Below are 18,778 nucleotides of genomic sequence, written 5' to 3'. Positions count from 1 at the left end.
CATCACATCGCGTTAAGCATACTTAGGGGTAATTTCACCACCAGCCTTTGCTACTTGCTGATTTGCTATTGCAAAATCCTCTATAGTGTTACTTTAAGAGGAAGCTTTACCTCAGAAGAGAGAGAGACAGAAGAAATGGGAAAGGCAGGGAGGTTAACCTGACGGGAAGATCCTGATTGCTACCCTACGCTGGGGAGAGAGGGGAGGGGGAGGTACTATAGGATCACCTGTCTAAATGCATGGTAACGGAGAAACGCTTTTGCTCAGTATCCACTGTGCAGAATTTGATTAGGTGTGTCGCATATAAAGGAAAAATTTCTAATTTGCCGACTGTAGGAAGTGGATGATACAGTAGACTTTCGTTAAAGGGATACAGACACAAAATCTGAAAATTTTACGAGAATGCTGAAAATGAATCCTCAGTGTGCGATTACACCGAAAAGAAGTAGTCACTTGGCTCATTTTTGAGCCGATGGCTTTATTTTTAGCATTTTCGTGAGCGCGCGCCACACCACCCGACCCGCGAGAGTTGGAAGGCATGATGTCGTGACACCATCGTCGGACAGCCGGCCGGCCATGGTCATTTGAAGGGCACCATCGCCGCCATCACGAGCATGGATTCGAGTTCTGGTGCCTCTACCAGCGATAAATACACGTCTGAAGACGAGGCCCATTCCAACTTACCAACAAATATAACCGCTTACGGTTACGAGGCTTCCGCGTCAAGCAACGAAGAGCAGGTGGCTGTGGACGTGCCGGTCAGGTTTTTGCGAACCATAGCTCGAAGATCTCGCTCTGCACCAGACACTTGGACAAGAATTATTTGTCATTTCCACTGTACACTTACTTCTCCAAGAGCTCACCCAGGCAAAGCAGCTGCGGAGTACTTCAACACTGCGTGGATGACTGAATAGTAGTTTATGCCGTCGGCATGAGCAACTGCAGAAAAAGTCTGCAAGTGAGCAAAAACAGTACCGACCTCTTTTCGCCTCCGCTTTTTAAACGCACCGCTGATCCTTTCTGCCTTGCGTTTTCGTGAGAAGACCCAGGGCACAGCGTCAGCCTTTAGGCATTGCCGAGGCGTTTCAGCCCAACCGGGCTGGTCACATAACCATCGACGAAGTAGTCCGCGCAAATGAAGTCATTTTTAGAGGTCTCAAGACTGGGCGTGATGGCTGACAGGCAGGTATTCAAAGTTTACGCACCTTCTTATCTCTAGGAAACGTGTGCGACCACGTGTCACGTCCGATGATGCTGTTATAACAGCCTTCAGTGCAGCAATGTCTGGGCATTTCCTTTCGCCGCGACGACCGTGGAAAAGCCTTTGTTAGATGCACCACCTGTGTGGAGCGCCAATAGGAATAATGTTTCAGACGGACCACGTGCGAAGATTGCCGACGGGGATAAACACTGCAAGGGACCAACACCCCACGAAAGACTTCGACGGCTGTGGCTGACCTTGGCCGCGCGTGGTTATGACGTCAAATTTGAGCTTCTGTCAGCGGCTGCTTGGAGGCAAGGCGCATCAGAAAATCACAAGAAAACGTTGTTTTGCATTCTTTTTTTCAAAGCAGCATGTTGTATTCGTCATTTTCGACAGTTCAACTTTTGTTCCGACGAAAAAAGCCACCCGCCAACTTTTGTGTCTGTATCCCTTTAGTTCAACTGTGGTTAATTCGATTTTCTGGCTAATTCGATCCCGACCAAAGGTCCTGGCTGGGGCCCATAATTTTCTATGGGCTCGAACTTCCGTTAGTTTGATCTCAAAATTGTCCTTTGCCGGATAATTTAAACTCGATATGTCAAGTTCAGATGTGTTGCAATACTTATTTATATGAGCGTTCAATACATTCTATGTACGTATGTACATATATTTGTTCTTTAATTACGCGTCGTGCACCGAGAAGTGTAGAAAAACCATCTTTGTTTTGTGAAAGCAAACGGAAAAGAAGGCGGTAAGAAGAAAAAAAAACAGAAAGTCAAGGGAACGTTTAAAGCCATCAAAAGAGCGGGGTTCTATCTAAAACTCCGTAGGCTTGTCATTAAACTTATTAGGCGTCTTGATGCTCGTACTGTGACCAAAGACAGCACATGTGTTTCTGTAAACTAAGGAACACATGCTATGTCCCGTAACAGTGGCACTTTTTCCTGCTTGGTATGGTTCACTTCATGTCATGTCTGTATTGCGGTGAAGCTAACTTAAAAGACAAAGACTGCCATGTGAGTCAATGGCATGCTTCGGAGTTTTTTTTTCAGCATTTTTTAAAATTCAACCCATTGCATAATTCTACCCGTTTCGTCCGTCCTGTCGGAAGTCGACTGTACGTATTGCAATGCTGTAAACTGCACCTTTTGAGACATCTGAAGTAAGACAAAAATAATGTATTTATTGATTATGTAGGGGTGGCAGTTGCCTAATTTTCATAACAACAACATTCAAAGTGTGCTAAACAGATGACGCATGAACCTCTTGGTTAGCGGATATGTTGAAAGTCTAAGCACGTCGTCTGTGAGATTTTTCAACGCTGTGCGAACCACCACGGACACCTTTTAATCTTGACGGTCATGCTGAGAAGTTGCATTTTCTCACTCATGTGTCACTTCCATCAAGTGTAACAGTGATGTTCTCTTTTTCAGGTTTGGTATCAAAAATGTCTACTTTTGCAACCTTTTCTTGACGCGTCTACTCTTATTTCAAACGTAAAATTTAGCACTGAGGTTGCTCTATACCTACAGATTTCTAGCTAGGCTTTCTTACGCTCTCTAAAATTTTGTTCAGTTAGCTTATAAAGTGGTGTTGTTGGTGCTCATCAGTGCTTTTGTCTAACACTTTGCATTCACAGACCATGGCCCTCTGCGTTCTCAAGGGTTCTTCATTGGAGCATGATTCTTCTTCAGAAGTACCAGTTAGACATGAAGCTCCATGTTTTTTTTAGATAAATAGTGCCCGCTGGCCACATTCTCTTCCTTTCTTATATTTTTTTTCTTTATTTCATTAAGGGTATACTGATAGTATTATGACAAGGAAGTCTAGCACGGCTATGGACGACACGAAGGACGCCGACAGGAAGACACAACAGCGTAGGTTTTTTCCAGGCACACCAGGAACAGCATCGAGCCCGAGCCCCACTTCAGTAGCGCTGGCGATCCGGCTGCGAAGCTCTACACGACGCACTTCTTCTTCCTTACAGTATGAAATGAATGAAGGCAGGAGAAGCACTTGTACACCGCGTGAACTTCAAATGATTTATTTATTCTGCAAAAAGCATGAAATATATTTACCAGGTAAGACCAAGACAGCAAAGTAAAAGGTCGGTTGACCTTGAAAACTCGCAGCAGCTCTGTGGTCACGCAGACCATGCCGAAGACCCATATGCCACCATCTTTAACACCACCATAATTTTGGCGGCTCGGTGGTGGAATCAAGGCCGCCTCATGGAATCATGAGGCGGCCTTGATTGTACTTTTGCTCGCCACAAAGAAGGCACTCGTCAATTTGTGCTATGTTCCCGGGGCCACCGAGTGGACGTCGCGCCAGCAGCTTGTCCCTCGCGACCTCATGGGGGTAGTTCCTCCAGTTGGCGATGGCATGCTTCGATAGAGGAAACAGCCATATTTCTACGTTTTTGTTCACGCGGTACGTGAGCCAAATCATGTGCTGCCTGGAGAGGTGGTCGTTCGGATGGCTTAGGTGATCCGTGTTGGCAAAGTAACTTCCTTCGCCTCTCTGCCAGAGCAGTGCAGCGGTACCGTGTAACTGCGAAAACGGCTTTCGGCACCTGTTGCACCGGAAGGCAGCGCAGCGTTCATTCTGAGTCTTCCTATATAATGTGACCACTTCGCCTTCGTAGCTTGGTTGGTCCGGGTTGAACCCCAGGAGCTCGCTGGTGCCCCAGTACTCTGATGACGACGCTGGACCTGGCCTGGGGCTGGGGCATGGTGGACAAACAGTGCTTGAAGCCGGAGAGAGCCGAAGCGATTGCACGAACTTTTCCTTCGTAGCCCAGTCACACCAGTCTGTGCTCGGAAACATAATTTGCCCACTACGCTGACTCCGCAGACAATGGCCTTCACCTAACTCATCACACAGCCAGCGCACTGATGTTTTGGCACAACAAAAATGAACGACATCATGCCCTGTGGGAGGCATGTAGCTCTTGTGCGCACACCCACCACGGTTGGGCCACACCCAACTTATTTTTTGGCAACAGTGATGTGGTGCGAAACTGAGAGGCATCAACAATCTTGACCGCTGAAATAAAACATGCACAACGCATTGTCATCGGTGATGTACTGAGCACAACTATTAAAAACAAAGCGTCAACTCTCACGTGCTCATACATATATCTTCTTAGGCTGTGATGGCTCCACAACTCGGTTCAATGTCTGCATTGTGGTGACGCAGCGCACAGCAAATAATTATCGGCACGCCATTGTAGCTGCTTGCAAGGCGTCAATGCACCGTGGTGGATGATGATCCTGAGCAGTGCGTAGTGTGTTCCAACAACAACGTATTGCAGTTGTAGTTTGAGATGGCTGCTCTGTCATCGCTGATGTATCGGAGCCACAGTGTCGTAAACACGTTCAATGTCGAGAAACGCTCGCTTTTCAAGACCCAGTGCGATGGCATTTCTTTATCACAAGCACGGCACACTAAACAGTAGCAACACCTTCCTGTGTTCGAAGTATAATTTCCTAACCGCACACAAGAGCCCTCACTCGCCAAATTGCGATTGCTGCGCTGTGGTTACGATATCGTTCTGCGATCGCTGTTAGCAGAGGCTATGGACAAGTACATTGGAGTGAACAACACTCTGAAATTCTGCGTGCATGAGCATGGAGACACCTTCACTGAACAAGCGATGGCAAGCGATGAATTGTGTCGCTGGGCAGCATGCTCTTCGCAATGCATCGCGGAGGCTTCGCGCACGCAGATAAACTGGTATATTTTCACTGTGCTTCATCACTGCAGACCCTAGAATACCGTACAACCATTTTGCAGCGACAGCTGTTGCTCCCGTCTCTATGGCTGGAGTGTCGTTCCAGTTGGTAAAGCGGCGGCCTTAATAGCCGCCTCAGTGAAGCGCAGCGCTGCATTGCCATTTCCCTAATAGGCAGGGAATGGACGGATCATTGTCATGACTGACTTCATCGAACATATCAATACAGCGCCCCTGGCTACTGCTCACCGTATGAACTCCCTCGTGCGTGCGACTGTCTAGAATGTATCTGCTTCTAAGCTTTCGCCTCATTGTTGCCACTCACGGTAAAAAAAGTGCAAAATTTAATAATTTGCTCAATCTCTATTTCGCATCACAAATTTATAGCATTCGAAATGAAAAACCGATACTTCAAGAAATGTTAGTTATTTTATTTGTTGTATTTTAACGTATTCGATTGAGGGAAAGTGTAGGTGCAAGAATGCACCGCATGTGCCCTGTTCGCATTTAACGGAGGATAGAAAGATAATGCCCGAAAGAGGAGGCATGCCCTTGAGACGCCCGCGAAAGGCGTGGCAAGCGGTTCACGGCAAGTGTGCAGATAGACAACGGGACAGTGACGGTATTGCTAAATGTATTGGTGATGACGCCGCACGGCGCTCAACTAAAGGTTACTGCTTGTTTTACTACAGATTGCCGGAGCTGGGCATTCCGATGTTTTGGGAAGAATCGATCTTCGTCACATACATCGCCATAGAGAGCAAATCCCGGAAGACTTAGTTTTGGACTGGCTGCCACCAGGAAGCTGGGGCCCATCATCAGCTCTAGGCAATCTCTCGGCTTCTTGCGATACCGCCTTTGGTATAAAAGAAGACTGCCAGCCACCCGTCCTTTCACTTGGCATTGGTGACGACACTGTGTGGCGCTCAACTAAAGGTTACTGCTTGTTTTACCACAGGTTAGTGCCCATTGTACATATACATTTACATTTGTATTTATATAGTATCGTCGCCAATGCCAGGTTTGAGTTTGTGTGAAGTTTGAGTTTGTATTTGCTTGATTCGTGCACCTGGCTGCTGTATGGTAGCATTGCCGATATGGCTAAGGAACTCGCAAAGCTAAAGGAAGAGATAAGGGGTGAATTGCTCAAAGAAATTAGACAAGAATTCAAAGCTTTCAACGATGCATTGGAACTTGACCCCAGGAATGAAATCCGGGAGGTGCGCAATGAGCAGTGCCAAATGAGTAAGAGCATTGACTTTTTGCATGAGTCAATCAAAGAAATGAAGCAAACGCTGGATTCTGAGCTCTTAAAGAATGCAAGTCAGGCAAACTAAAACGACGAACTACGTGCTAAAGGTGCTGCACTGGAAAAAAAAGCAGAACTTGAAAGACGACTCACACATTCGGAGCAGTACTCACGAAACGCTAATCTGGAAATACAGGGTGTTGTGAAAAAAGAAGATGAGGACCTTGCTATTACAGTAAAACCCCAGTGATACGAACCCGGCTGGTACGAATTTCGATGTGATATGAATTCGTAACATTCCCCGGCCGAAATACATTGCTCACAATACGAAAAAAATTGGCTGTTATGAACGTGTTGCTGCGCCGCTGCAGATCATATGAACACATGAGCAACAGCGGCGGCGGCCGAGCCAGACTGGCACAGACAAGCCGGCACAGCGAGATCTGGGCGGCATCCATAGTAGCCAAGCAACCGACTACGTCACGCGGCTGCGCAATCTCTCATTGGTCCCCACGTCGAGCGGACCGGACCAGATCACAGCCTAGCCTATGCTTAGCTAGAAAGTAGACGAGGACCGCTGCTGCAACGACGACCGAGGCGCAGCCCTGACGGTCAAAACACTCCCTGCACTCAACGTGCTCAGGCGTTCAGTGGCATGCGAAAACATTCGCAAGATCACGTGCACGCACTTATACACCTTTCAGAAGGTGATTGTTGACGATTTGGGCAAGAAGAAGACATCCCGTTGATACATTTTTCAAGGGACTGCGACAAAATAAGAGAAAAAAAGCCGCAGTTTCGCCCGAAAGGTGAAGCAACGGAGCAGCAGCAGCGAGCGAATTGACCTTTGCGCTGTCTCTCGCTTCAACGTGAATAAACGTCGAGGGCACAGTGCATACGAAGATACTGGCACTAGGCGCACTTTGTCAACATCGCAGATCTTTTGACGATAAGGTCCGTGCGGGTGTGCACGTTGCAGATCGGTTTCAGGATACGGCACCCGAGCGGGTGCGTCGTATCTGCAACGTGCCGGTCGCTTGTTCCAACGCATCGGTCACTTGTTGCAATGTACAAGCTGGCTGCACCGCTAAATTTACGTGACCGCCACATTCAAACGCAACGTAACATGCAAGAACATTATAGATTGGCAAAGTATCACGGGGAACGCCCAGTAATTCGAATGCGAAAGCATTTGACGTGGTTAATTCAAACATACCGCGCACTGACAATGCTCTCAGCAGCGCGCCAAATCACGTGGCGGCGCCTCTGACCGGCATTGCTCCGACACCGCCATCGAGTAAAAGCTTATTCGAGACCCCACAACGCCTCGCGGAGAAAAAAAGAACCGCGGCGTCACGGCAAGGTCGGCGTTTCTGCGTGGCACCGGAATACGCATGTACATGCCGACATCAGCCAACGCTGCAGCTGCAGCGCAGAGGGAAGCAACGGCAGAGGCCCAGTCCGGCCAACGCTCGCTTCAACGGCAGAAAACGAAACTTCAGGGAGCGAGCGCTCGGGCCGGCGGGAGCGTACGGAGGCAGTCGAAGGTAAGGGGGCTATGAGGGTGTTGAGAGGGAGGGCGAGGGGAGCCACCCAAGCGACAGTTGCGGAGGCCAAATCCGCTTCCCTGCTGCCCTCCTCCCTCACCTGCGACGATTCCTGCGGGCACCCGTCGCCGTGTCGCCTCTTCCTCTTCACAACCACAATCTCTCTTGCTGTGCCTGCGCTGCCTGCTCCCTGAAGTTTCATTTTCTGCAACGGACAGTTTTGTGGCCCTCGCTCGATATGTGCTTTCGCGCCGCGATATTTCACGAATCGCACCATTCGTACATGTGCTATGGTGCACGAATATTTCAAAAATAAGTCCTTTTAATCCGAACAAATTTTTGGGCCCCTTCGAGTTCAAATTATCGAGATTCGACTATACATGCAAGTCATTGGGATTTAGGTCGGGACTGCGAAAATGCGATGTAGCAGCCCGGAAAACGCAGCAGCGAGGAAGGTATCAATTGGGTTCCACTATTAGAAATGTTGTCTGGTAAAAATAAATTCATTTTTCTTGATATTGTGTATGTTTTGATGATACGAATTTCATGTGATACGAATATTTCACGCGACCCTGCGAGATTCATATCACCGAAATTTTACTGTATATTGTCTGATATAGGCAATGCGATCCATGAGCCTATCAGTTCATCTGACATTGAGTGCTATCACCGTGTTCCAACTCGCAACCCGGATAAAACAAACATTGTTGTTCAACTTAAATCTAGAGCCAAACACGACGCTGCCTTGAAAAAAGCAAAGAAAACAAGAATCACGAACAGAGACCTAGCATTAGAATCTACGTGCCCCGTGTACGTAAACGAACACTTCTGCCCGCCGCTAAAGAGCCTGCTTGGCATGGCAGTGAAAATTAATTATGAACATAAATTGAAATCTGTGGGGACCAGCAACGGGAAAATCTATGCAAGGGAAAATGATAGCTCTAAGGCTGTGAAAATATCGGAAGAGCGTGATCTTGCTAGGATTAAGTCTGCTGTTTCTGGCACTACTGGGAACACTCGCTGAAAATGGCCATGGAATATCATGATTTCATCTTGCCGCATCGTTTGCAGTTGCAACAAAACTCCAGCATTTCCGTTCTGCACTTGAATGCTCGATCTGCAGCCAATAAACAAGAAATTATTAGTAATTTTTTTAATCTGTTCTCTTTCAAGTTCGATATCATTATGCTAACCAAAACATGGTATCATGACAGCAGTGTTAGGCTTTACCTTGATGGCTAGCTATGCTGATTTTGTTTGAAATCGAACTGATAGGCGAGGAGGGGGTGTAGCAATCTACGTCGCGTCAGGATGGAAATGCGAACATGTATCAGAATTTTGTGTAACATACGACTAAGAAATTTTAACGCTTAAGCACTTATCCGATATAATGTTGGTCGTATATCGCTTGCCAAATGGAAATATTTATGGCTTTCTGAATCTTTTTGATAATTTACTGGAATATGTTGCTGCTAATGAATTTCGGCTTGTCTGCGGGGGAGACACTAACATTAATTTTCTTGAAAATACAGCTGCCACATTAGAATTTACTAATAGACTTAGCTGTGCAGGATTTGGTAATCTAATTAGTACACCAACTCGTGTTACGATGTCTTCGTCTACATATCTTGACATTCTTATCACGAATATTGGCACTGTTGTAGAGCATGCTGGAACAGTGGCGTCGGACGTCAGTGATCATTGCCCTGTGTTTATGACATATTTTATCAATGTGAGAAAAAGTAGTGCTTAGTCAAATGTGTTTACAATACAAGGTATGACTGATAGAAATATGGATCTTTTTAAAAATGACGTTTGCAATTAGGACTGGTCTTTCCTATACGAAATAAGTGATGCAAATGCCGCGTATTCCAAGTTTCTTTCTGTGTTTCTCCAAATTTACAGCACACATTTCCCTTTCAAAAAAATTACGCAAACCAAAAAGATAAGAAAACCTTGGATTACGCAGGAACTTTTTAAAAAGATAAAACACAAAGATAAACTCTGCCATAGATTTCTTACTACACGCGTGCCTGAGGCCCTGACACTGTTCAAAAAGTACAGAAACAAATTAAATACAGAACTGAGACGTGCTAAGAATGCTTATCATGAGCGTCTGTTTGCAGACGCCACGAGTAAACCTTCTGATACCTTGTGGAGCATTATCAATAATCTTCTTGGTCGCAAAAAGCATTCTACCTCACCAGACAAGATAATCTACAATAACAATGAAATATCAGGTTTAGCACTCGCAAATCATTTTAATAAGTACTTTGCAAGTATAACCGTGCCACACCAAACGGAGCAAACTCCGCCCGATACTTCATCATTTCTTTCCATTTCGAACAGTCTATTTTTAAATCCCGCAAGTGAATCCGAGGTATTTTGCATTTTTATGAACCTTAAAATATGAAAGCTCTTGACATTGATGATTTACAGATAAACCTATAAAGTATGTTTTAGAATACATCACTCCAGCTTTAACGCATATATTTAATCTAGCTTTACAGTCTGGGGTGTTCCCAGAACAAATGAAAATGAGTAGGGTAACTGTACTTTTTAGAGGCAACAGAAATGATGTATCAAATTCCTGACCCATCTCAATCATACCAGTGTTTTCCAAAGGATTAGAAAAGATTATTTTTTCTTGCGTGTCAAATTTTTTCGACAGACAAAACGTTCTATCTTGTGCTCAGTTCGGCTTTCGTAAAGGCAGGTCAACGGAAACTGCTTTGCTCACTCCTAAGGAACATGTACTAAAAACATAGAAAGAAATCTCTTCACTTTGGCACTATTCATCGACTTCAGCAAGGCTTTCGATAGTATAATAAAATTTTGCTATGGAAATTATCACAGAATGGTGTTAGAGGTACTCCATTAACATTGAGTCCTACCTTAGTGATCAGAAACAATCAGTTTGCATAAAGCACGACAAGTCGTCTTTCCTTCCTTTACTAAATGGCGTGCCACAAGGGAGTGTATTAGGTCCTATGCTTTTTAATACGTTAATGACATTATTAAAATTGATACAACTGTAAAATTTATCATATACGCCGATGACACTATTCTTCTTATTTCTGGTCCCAATTCACATTTTTTATTGGAAAAATGTAACGATCTACTCACTCAGCTATCTGAAGTGTCAATTGCTAATTGCCTTAAAATAAATCCTACGAAAACTAAAGTAATGTTATTTCGCGCAAGAAATAAAGCTCTTACTGGTAATCAAACTCTAGTGTGTGCTGGTAAAGAAATGCAAATTGTTGATGAACATAAAATATTAGGTGTCACTTTTTCTTCGCACCTTACCTGGGATAAACATACTGAAAATATCTGCAAGAAATTGTCTGCAATCACAGGTGTTTTGCCTCGATGTCGATGCCTTCTTCCAGCCAAAGCAAAACTAAACATTTATTATGCCTTATTTTTTTTCACATTTAAATTATTGTAGCTTAGTGTGGGCGACCACAGGAAAGACGAACATTATGAAAATCCTTTCTTTGTAAAAGAAGGTGATTCGGCACATTGACAACATGGGTTTTCTGGACACAATGCGGCCAGCTTTTCTAAAACATAAAATTATTAAAGTAGGACATCTATACACTTTTCAGCTTCTAAATTCTTTTTACTTCTCAAATAATGCTTTCAAAAATTTCTTGGTGTCTGCTGCATCATTGACATCTAAATTAATTTCTGCCAATACGAGAAATAGCGACATGTGGCATGTGCCCTGGTTTCTTAATAAATATAGCGTGCAGTCATTACAACCTAAGCTACCATATATAATAAATAAATATGAAGGTACATATATTTCCTCATCCAAAGAACTTCGAATGCATTTTGTAAACATGTGATCACTGATTGTTTATCAGAGCCCATTTGTGTTACCAATTTGTAACCGTTACACACATATATTTCTTTTTTCAGATGTATTGAGATGTTATCCCGTCTTTGGTCTGTAGATTATCTTCGTATCGTCCACTGGCAAAGGCATAAAGTCTGTGTTTCCTATAATGTGGCATGTTTCCCGCAAAAGATTTTGTTGCTCCGGCTTGCTGCATTCGTTGTTGGTCTGCTTTCTCGGCTGTGGGTTTTATATGCACCTGAATCGTATTTCCTCTCCTCTCCCATGTGTACCATTTTTCCTGGATGTTTATTGCCTTTCCACTGTTCTCGTCATATGTCCACTCTGCTTCCAGTTGTTGCTGAAACCCACATATATTTATTTTTTTAGATGTATCGGTACGTGGAATTACCGTCATTTTTTCCTGTTTGAAAGTTTCACGCCGCGCTAACGGAGCTAACCCTACAAGAGTAAGTGGCCAGCCAAATGCACGTGACCCGTGGCTCGTGAGCTGCCGCTCGCTCTCTTCGAGAGCGACTCGGCGTTGCCGCTAAGTATCAGTGACTGACGCATCCGACACAGCAAGAACTGCACATGAACTGAACCAGGAAAATAACAGCGTATTGAAATGCATGTGGATACGATACAAGAACATCAACAACTGGAAGCGGAGTGGACGTATGACAAGAACAGTGGAAAGGCAATAAACATCCAGGAAAAATGGCACACATAGGAGAGGAGAGGAAAGCCGACTCAGGTGCATATAAAATCCACAGCCGAGGAAGCAGACCAACAACGAATGCAGCAAGCTGGAGCAACAAAACCTTTTTGTGCGAAACATGCCACATTATAGGAAACCGAGACTTCCGCCTTTGCCAGTGGACGACACGAAGATCATCTACAGACCAAAGGCGGGATTACAACTCTCCAAATGGACATTGGTGGCAGTGACACATGCCATGGGCCGAGCTAGCAAGTTGTCCCAAAAAGACTTCTATGACAACATCCAGATTCAAGTGCAACATGTCGAGAATATAATCATCGCAAGTACACCTAACAAGACATAGCCTACGACTGCTCCTCAAGATTACCAACATCCAGCTTGGAGGATCCATTTACGAAGTTAAAGCAAAAGTCAAAACACCAGAGGGCATCAGCAATGGCGTAATCTACAACATCCCGCCAGGAACGAGCGAAGAAAAACTACTTCAAGGGCTACGGGTATCCGCAAGATCCACGGTTCTCGCAGCACGCATGCTGGGAAGATCATCAACAGCCTTTATCTACTTCGACGGACCGCACGTCCCATACAACATCATATATAAATGCTGTGACTACCGCTGCAAACCATACAGGAAATTCGTGCAATACTGCCGAGCCTGCAGGGAACTAGGGCACCGGCAAGATATCTGCCCGAAACCCCTTATCAACTTCTGTTATATATGCTCGATGGAAAATCGACAGGAAGATCATGACTGCCAACCCAGCTGTAAAATCTGTCAACAACCCCTTGAGACAGCAAGAAAGGAGTGCCGACATAAACTCAAACCAAGTCCACCACCGTACAAGATTAGACTGCATTAGGAAAACAAGAACCAAGAGCAGCAACGCAGATGGAACTCAAATTCCGACTCCGACTTTCCGGCACTATCCGAATCAAGCAGTAGCTCACTACACAGTCCACGAAGATCCAGAAGTGACTCCAAATCAACAGTCAAGCAGACGAAAGAACCCGATCAAGATCACGGTCCGGATCACGTACCTGCAACCCACAAAACCGAGTCACGTATGCAGATGCTGCAGGGGGAAACACGAGCACAAGAACCCACGGAAACCGAACGAGATCTGCGAGCACAACTCCAAAATCAAGAAGCCCTCATTGACAAGCTTATACAAAGGTGCAAAGAACAAGACACCGCCAAACAAGCCTAGAAACCTCAACGAATGCCCAACATCCCACCACTCCTTACGGAAGAACGAATCAAGGAAATTGTAACAATGGAGGTCCGGAAGCAGATACAGGAGGCCATGACCACTTTTGCAAAGGAAATAACACAACAACTCCAGCAACATATCACCACTCAGCTTGCCCCTATCCATGCTTCCCTCCAAGACCTCAGCAACTTCATGTCCTATGCCAAGCAGAACCACGTAACGAAAGCCACAGTAGAAAAGTTACTCAACAACACCGACACGGCTCGCAAGAAAGCACGTAAAGACCTCCATAATGCTGCCAGACCAGAGTCCATGGCCTGGGGCGATAACGATGTTGATCAAGATGGCGAGTAATCCCAAGAAGAGATTCCCACAACTTCCAATGAAGCTGTGGCAATGGAACTGTCGCTCTATACGAACCAAAAGAACAAACCTCCAGGAGCTGACCAAACAGGAACAACCAGATGTCATCGCTATCCAAGAAATTTATCAGACCAATCTAAGCATACAGGAATATGATACACACACCGGATCTCAGAGAACAGCCATCCTGACGAAGAAAAGTCTCACCACGCAAGATCACACAATCCAGGGAACAACCGTGGAACATACCCTAGTGGAAGTGCTACCTGAGAAGAAGACACACCAAAGTCTATACGTCCTATGCTTATATAGTCCACCCAGGGATCCATTATCCGATTTTGTAAAGTTCATCATGGAAGCCAGAATTCTATCTAAAGGCCATAAACTTGTAATTATGGGGGATTTTAATGCCCCCCACACAGCATGGGGTTACCAGCACACGACCAAGAAAGGAGCCCAAATGCACGATTCGGCACAACAGAATCACCTCACCCTCTTGAATGATCCTAAAGACTCGAATAGGCAACAGTGTATCCAGGGATACAAATCCCGACCTCACCTTTACAATAGGTATCTCCAAGGCCGAATGGACCCGACTGGAAGAAAATCTCGGCAGCGATCACCACATCCTTCAGCTTGAAATCCTGCACCATAAGAAGCCGAGCAGAACCCGAATGGCAACGCTGTTGGGCTGGAAGGCCTTTAGAAAGCATGACATAGAAGAAAACAAAAAATATTGAAGAGTGGCTCACCGAAGCGCTCAAGACGGCAGAGCAGCACACTAAAGTCATCCAACTCACAATGGACTCACCGGCCGTAGACTCTCATCTCCTACATCTTTGGGATGCCAGAAGAGGCCTACTGAGGCGTTGGAAAAAGATGAAACATAACCGCAAACTGCAGAAACGGATCGTTCACATAACAAAGCAAGCCGAATACGGACATGAACTCAGCAGTCAGAACTGGCACAAGCTTTCGACCAACTTCAAGGCACACTCAGCACAAAGAAGGCCTGGCATATACTGCGAGCCCTTCTAACTACCACCAAAACCAAGACCCAACAAAGACATGACCTCAAGAAAATCATTCACTCCCATCCAGGAACTGAGAAACAAATTTTGGAAGAAATCAAGCGTAAACTTGTCGGAGACAAAGCCCCCAAGGTCTCCGATCCCTGACCGTACAAAAGCGAACTAAACCTGACCCTCGACAGCCCTTTTACAGCTCCTGAACTCCACGCCGCTCTTGCCAAATTGACCCGTAACACGTCGCCAGGAAATGACAAGGTGACCAACAGCATCCTACGAAACCTCCCAGACAAGGCCCTAAATGCACTCCTCGACTACATGAATAACTGCTGGGAAGAAGGTGAGCTCCCGGCAGAATGGAAGCACGCAGAAGTCATTATGATTCCAAAACACAACAAGCCACTACAAATCAGCAACCTAGGCCCATCTCCCTGACTTTCTGCGCTGGAAAGCTTCTCGAACACATGGTTCACGATCGCCTCACCACATACCTTGAAGACTCAGGACTCATGCCTGGCACAATGTTTGGCTTCTGACAGCTCCTCTCAGCACAAGATATACTCTTACAGCTCAAGGAAGACCTCTTGGACTACCTAGAACGCCACAAAAAGTTCTCTATTTTAGCAATAGATGTAAAAGGAGCCTTCGATAATGTGAAGCATGATGCAATCCTCCAGAATCTCCAAGACACAAACTGCGGAATCCGGACCTACCAATACGTACAGGACTTTCTCAAGGATCACACGGCTACGGTGGGCATCGGCAACATCCGAAGTGACAAATTCGAAATGCCCAACAAAGGCACCCCACAAGGGTGAGTCATTTCACCTTTGTTGTTCAACCTCTCTATGATTAAGCTCCTGCAACAACTCGATGTCATCAAAGGTTTAAGCCATGCAATATACGCCGACGATATAATGTTATGGACAAAAGCATCGACAACCGGCCGACAGCAAACTACCCTCCAAGAGGCAATCGATCTGATAGAACAGTACCTCTCAAGGTGCGGTCTCCAGTGTGCCCCCGAAAAATCAGAGCTACTTATACTCAAGGCAAGGACCCAGGGAAGACCACCAGCCTACGTCGCCCCAGATCCCAACGTCACACTCAATGGAATCGATATACCTCAAGTTGACTCCCTCTCGTCCTTGGCCTCACACTACATAAAGATGGTTCTGGTGCAGCTACACTTCCGAAGCTTCAAAAGACCCTAACACAAGTAACTCATCTCATTAGGCGTATAACCACCCAAAGAAGAGGACTTTAAGAGCAAGAAATCATCCAAATTATCCAAGCACTCCTTATGAGCCGGATCACATATGGCACCTCGTATCTACTCCTCAAGAAAGCTGAAATTGAAAAACTCAACATCGTCATCAGAAAGGCAATCAAGAGCACACTAGTACTGCCCAGTACGACCTCAACCACGACACTACTCAAACTTGGCTTCCATAACACCTGGGAAGAAATGAATGAAGCGCACAGGGCCAGCCAGCTGGAACACCTTAAGCAGACTCAAACAGGAAGAGCAGTACTTTGCAAGCTCGCATACAGCGAAAACTTTATAGCAGACTCAGACGTGAAAGCCCGATTGCGGCCACTTCTCCCCGACTATCTCAGTCGCTCCAATACTTCGAAACATGCATGCAACACACCACAAAGACAGAAGACAAGCAAGAGTTTGAGCGCTAAGCAAGAAATACTCAAGGAACCCCAACATGAGATATACAGATGCGGCAAAATACCCAGGTAGAAGAGCCTACGCAATTACTGTGACCAACAATGAAGGGAATGAGCTAGTCGCTGCCACCATACCAGCCAGAAATCCAGAAATGGCGGAGGAAGTGGCCATCATCCTCGGCATCGCCACATGCAAGGACACAGTAATCATCTTGAGCGACTCGCAAACTGCATGTATAAACTTACAAAAAGGCCAAATCTCTGCCGCAGCCGTGAAAATTCTAAAAGAGCTAACAAGATGCCAAGAACTACCCGAAACCTACGTCGTATGGACCCCAGGCCACAAACACGTGGCAGAAAACGAAGCAGCACATGCTGTCTCTCGAGAGCATACCAGCTGGGATTTCCTGCCGCACGGGATCTGGAAGTCGACGAGGGTGGAGGACATTCCCATCAACTACTCCATAATACTGCAACATTACCGACTCGAAAGAAGACAATATCCCTTACCACATCCAAAATTAAGCAAGGAAAAGGCCACCGCAGACTACAAACGAATACATATGTCCATGGAATTATCATGCACCAGATGCACTCCACTAAATTCTCATACCTATGCTGATATTGTGATGTACAAGACACCCTCCAACACATGGTGTTGGTGTGCCCACACCGTGAGAAAAACAGTCAGGACGATGTCTCAGATTTGATACAGGCCACCGAAGAAATGTGGGAGGCAATTTAAACGGCACAGAGCCTGGAGGATCAGCGAAGTCTGGTGGACTGGGCCCGGGCTGCGGCATTAGCCAACGGCTTTCTGGACTGAGAGAGCCACACACTTTCTCGCTGTTTCTAACAATAAACGTTCATTCCTCCTCAGATGTATCGAATATATTTTTTCTTAGTTTCTTTATTAATTTTTCTGTCTTGTTTCTATGCATTTATGTAATTTATTTATCTTGAGTGTCTAACAATCTTACTATTTTTGATGTAGCCACCATGTATGCCTTGTAAAAGACCATAAGCCTAGTCAAGCTGTTTACCAACAGCTTTTAGCCTATGATGTCCACCGGAAATCTTATATTTCTGGAAATAAATCTGCATTGTGTTGTATTGTAAATTGCGATAATATGCTGATAACAATACACGGCGCTGGCGCGTTTTGTTGCGCAGACTGCTGTGCTTGAAGCGCGGAAGCACTGTGCCGTGCAGGATGCGCTCTTGTTGTGATACGCGGCTTTATCTCTACATTTTTTTTGCATGCTGTTTCGCACGTTCCTTGCTATCTCTGTTCGCTCGCTGCCATCGAGCAAACTCGTGCAAACGAGAAACTCGGCACATCCTGCATAGCACCACTGGTCGTCTTCCGCCATGTTGCAGAGTGAACAATTTGCTTGAAAACCTACTGTTCTCTACCAAGTGTTATCACATCACAATATAGCTGGCATAAAATATAATATTCATTCTTCATTTATATACATTATGCTTTAAAAGTACAAAATGGTAGAATAAACATTAAACCATGCATCTCGTCACCTTCCCCCGTCCAGCCATCCCTAGTCCAAGATCGCGTCACTACGAGGTAATAGAGCCAGATTAAGGCTCTCCACAAAGGAACTTCAATCTTTCTCAAGGTTGCTCATGAGCAAATGTACTGCGCTATAATGTGCAGAGTGCCGAACCCCAATAGACAACTCCGCGGCTTCCGTGATGCATGACAACACGCTGTAAGTTACCTGGAAGCTCTCCTTGTAGGTGAAGCACAAACGAACCGTTTTGCCTCTTGTCAAGCAGCAGTGCCCTCGCAAAAAATTTGTGGCTGTCACAAATATACTGTGTTCTGATGGCGGGGTGCAGTACATCTTTGTAGGAGTCTATCCAGAGTCATACACAAAATACCGCAGAGGTATCATCTCACCGATAAGCCCAGCTTCAATTTAGGATGAATTCGCCCGCTTGCAGGTGCACAAGGTATAACAGCAGTTACTGATCAGTGCTCGGTCACGTTCAAGTGAAAACCAATCACGCACGTTGCTTATGTCAACATTATTTCGATATTATATATGGTATTGCTACATCGTGTGAAGAGAAGTATTTTGCAGAGGAGCTGTTTAATACAGTCGTTCACTAGGCTGATGACTCTGAATTTTTCTCGCGTGCAGTGGTAACCAGATCGCATGTGTCGAAGGTCA

General features: G+C 45.5%; 1 long non-coding RNA gene across 1 annotated transcript in view; it reads left to right on the top strand.

Annotated features, from left to right (window-relative positions):
* Window positions 1-5,772: 5,772 nt before the first annotated feature.
* The window catches only part of LOC125942443 (uncharacterized), a 107,152-nt gene continuing 94,146 nt past the window's right edge, over window positions 5,773-18,778 (top strand). Inside the window, exon 1 of the long non-coding RNA XR_007465113.1 lies at window positions 5,773-5,898. This is a non-coding gene — a long non-coding RNA (uncharacterized LOC125942443). The remainder of the gene's footprint in view (window positions 5,899-18,778) is intronic.

This window comes from Dermacentor silvarum, chromosome 1 (genome assembly GCF_013339745.2).
Source record: "Dermacentor silvarum isolate Dsil-2018 chromosome 1, BIME_Dsil_1.4, whole genome shotgun sequence".
Lineage (NCBI taxonomy): Eukaryota > Metazoa > Arthropoda > Arachnida > Ixodida > Ixodidae > Dermacentor > Dermacentor silvarum.
Note: the sequence above shows the minus strand (reverse complement) of the source record. Positions and strands in the feature narration are given on the sequence as shown.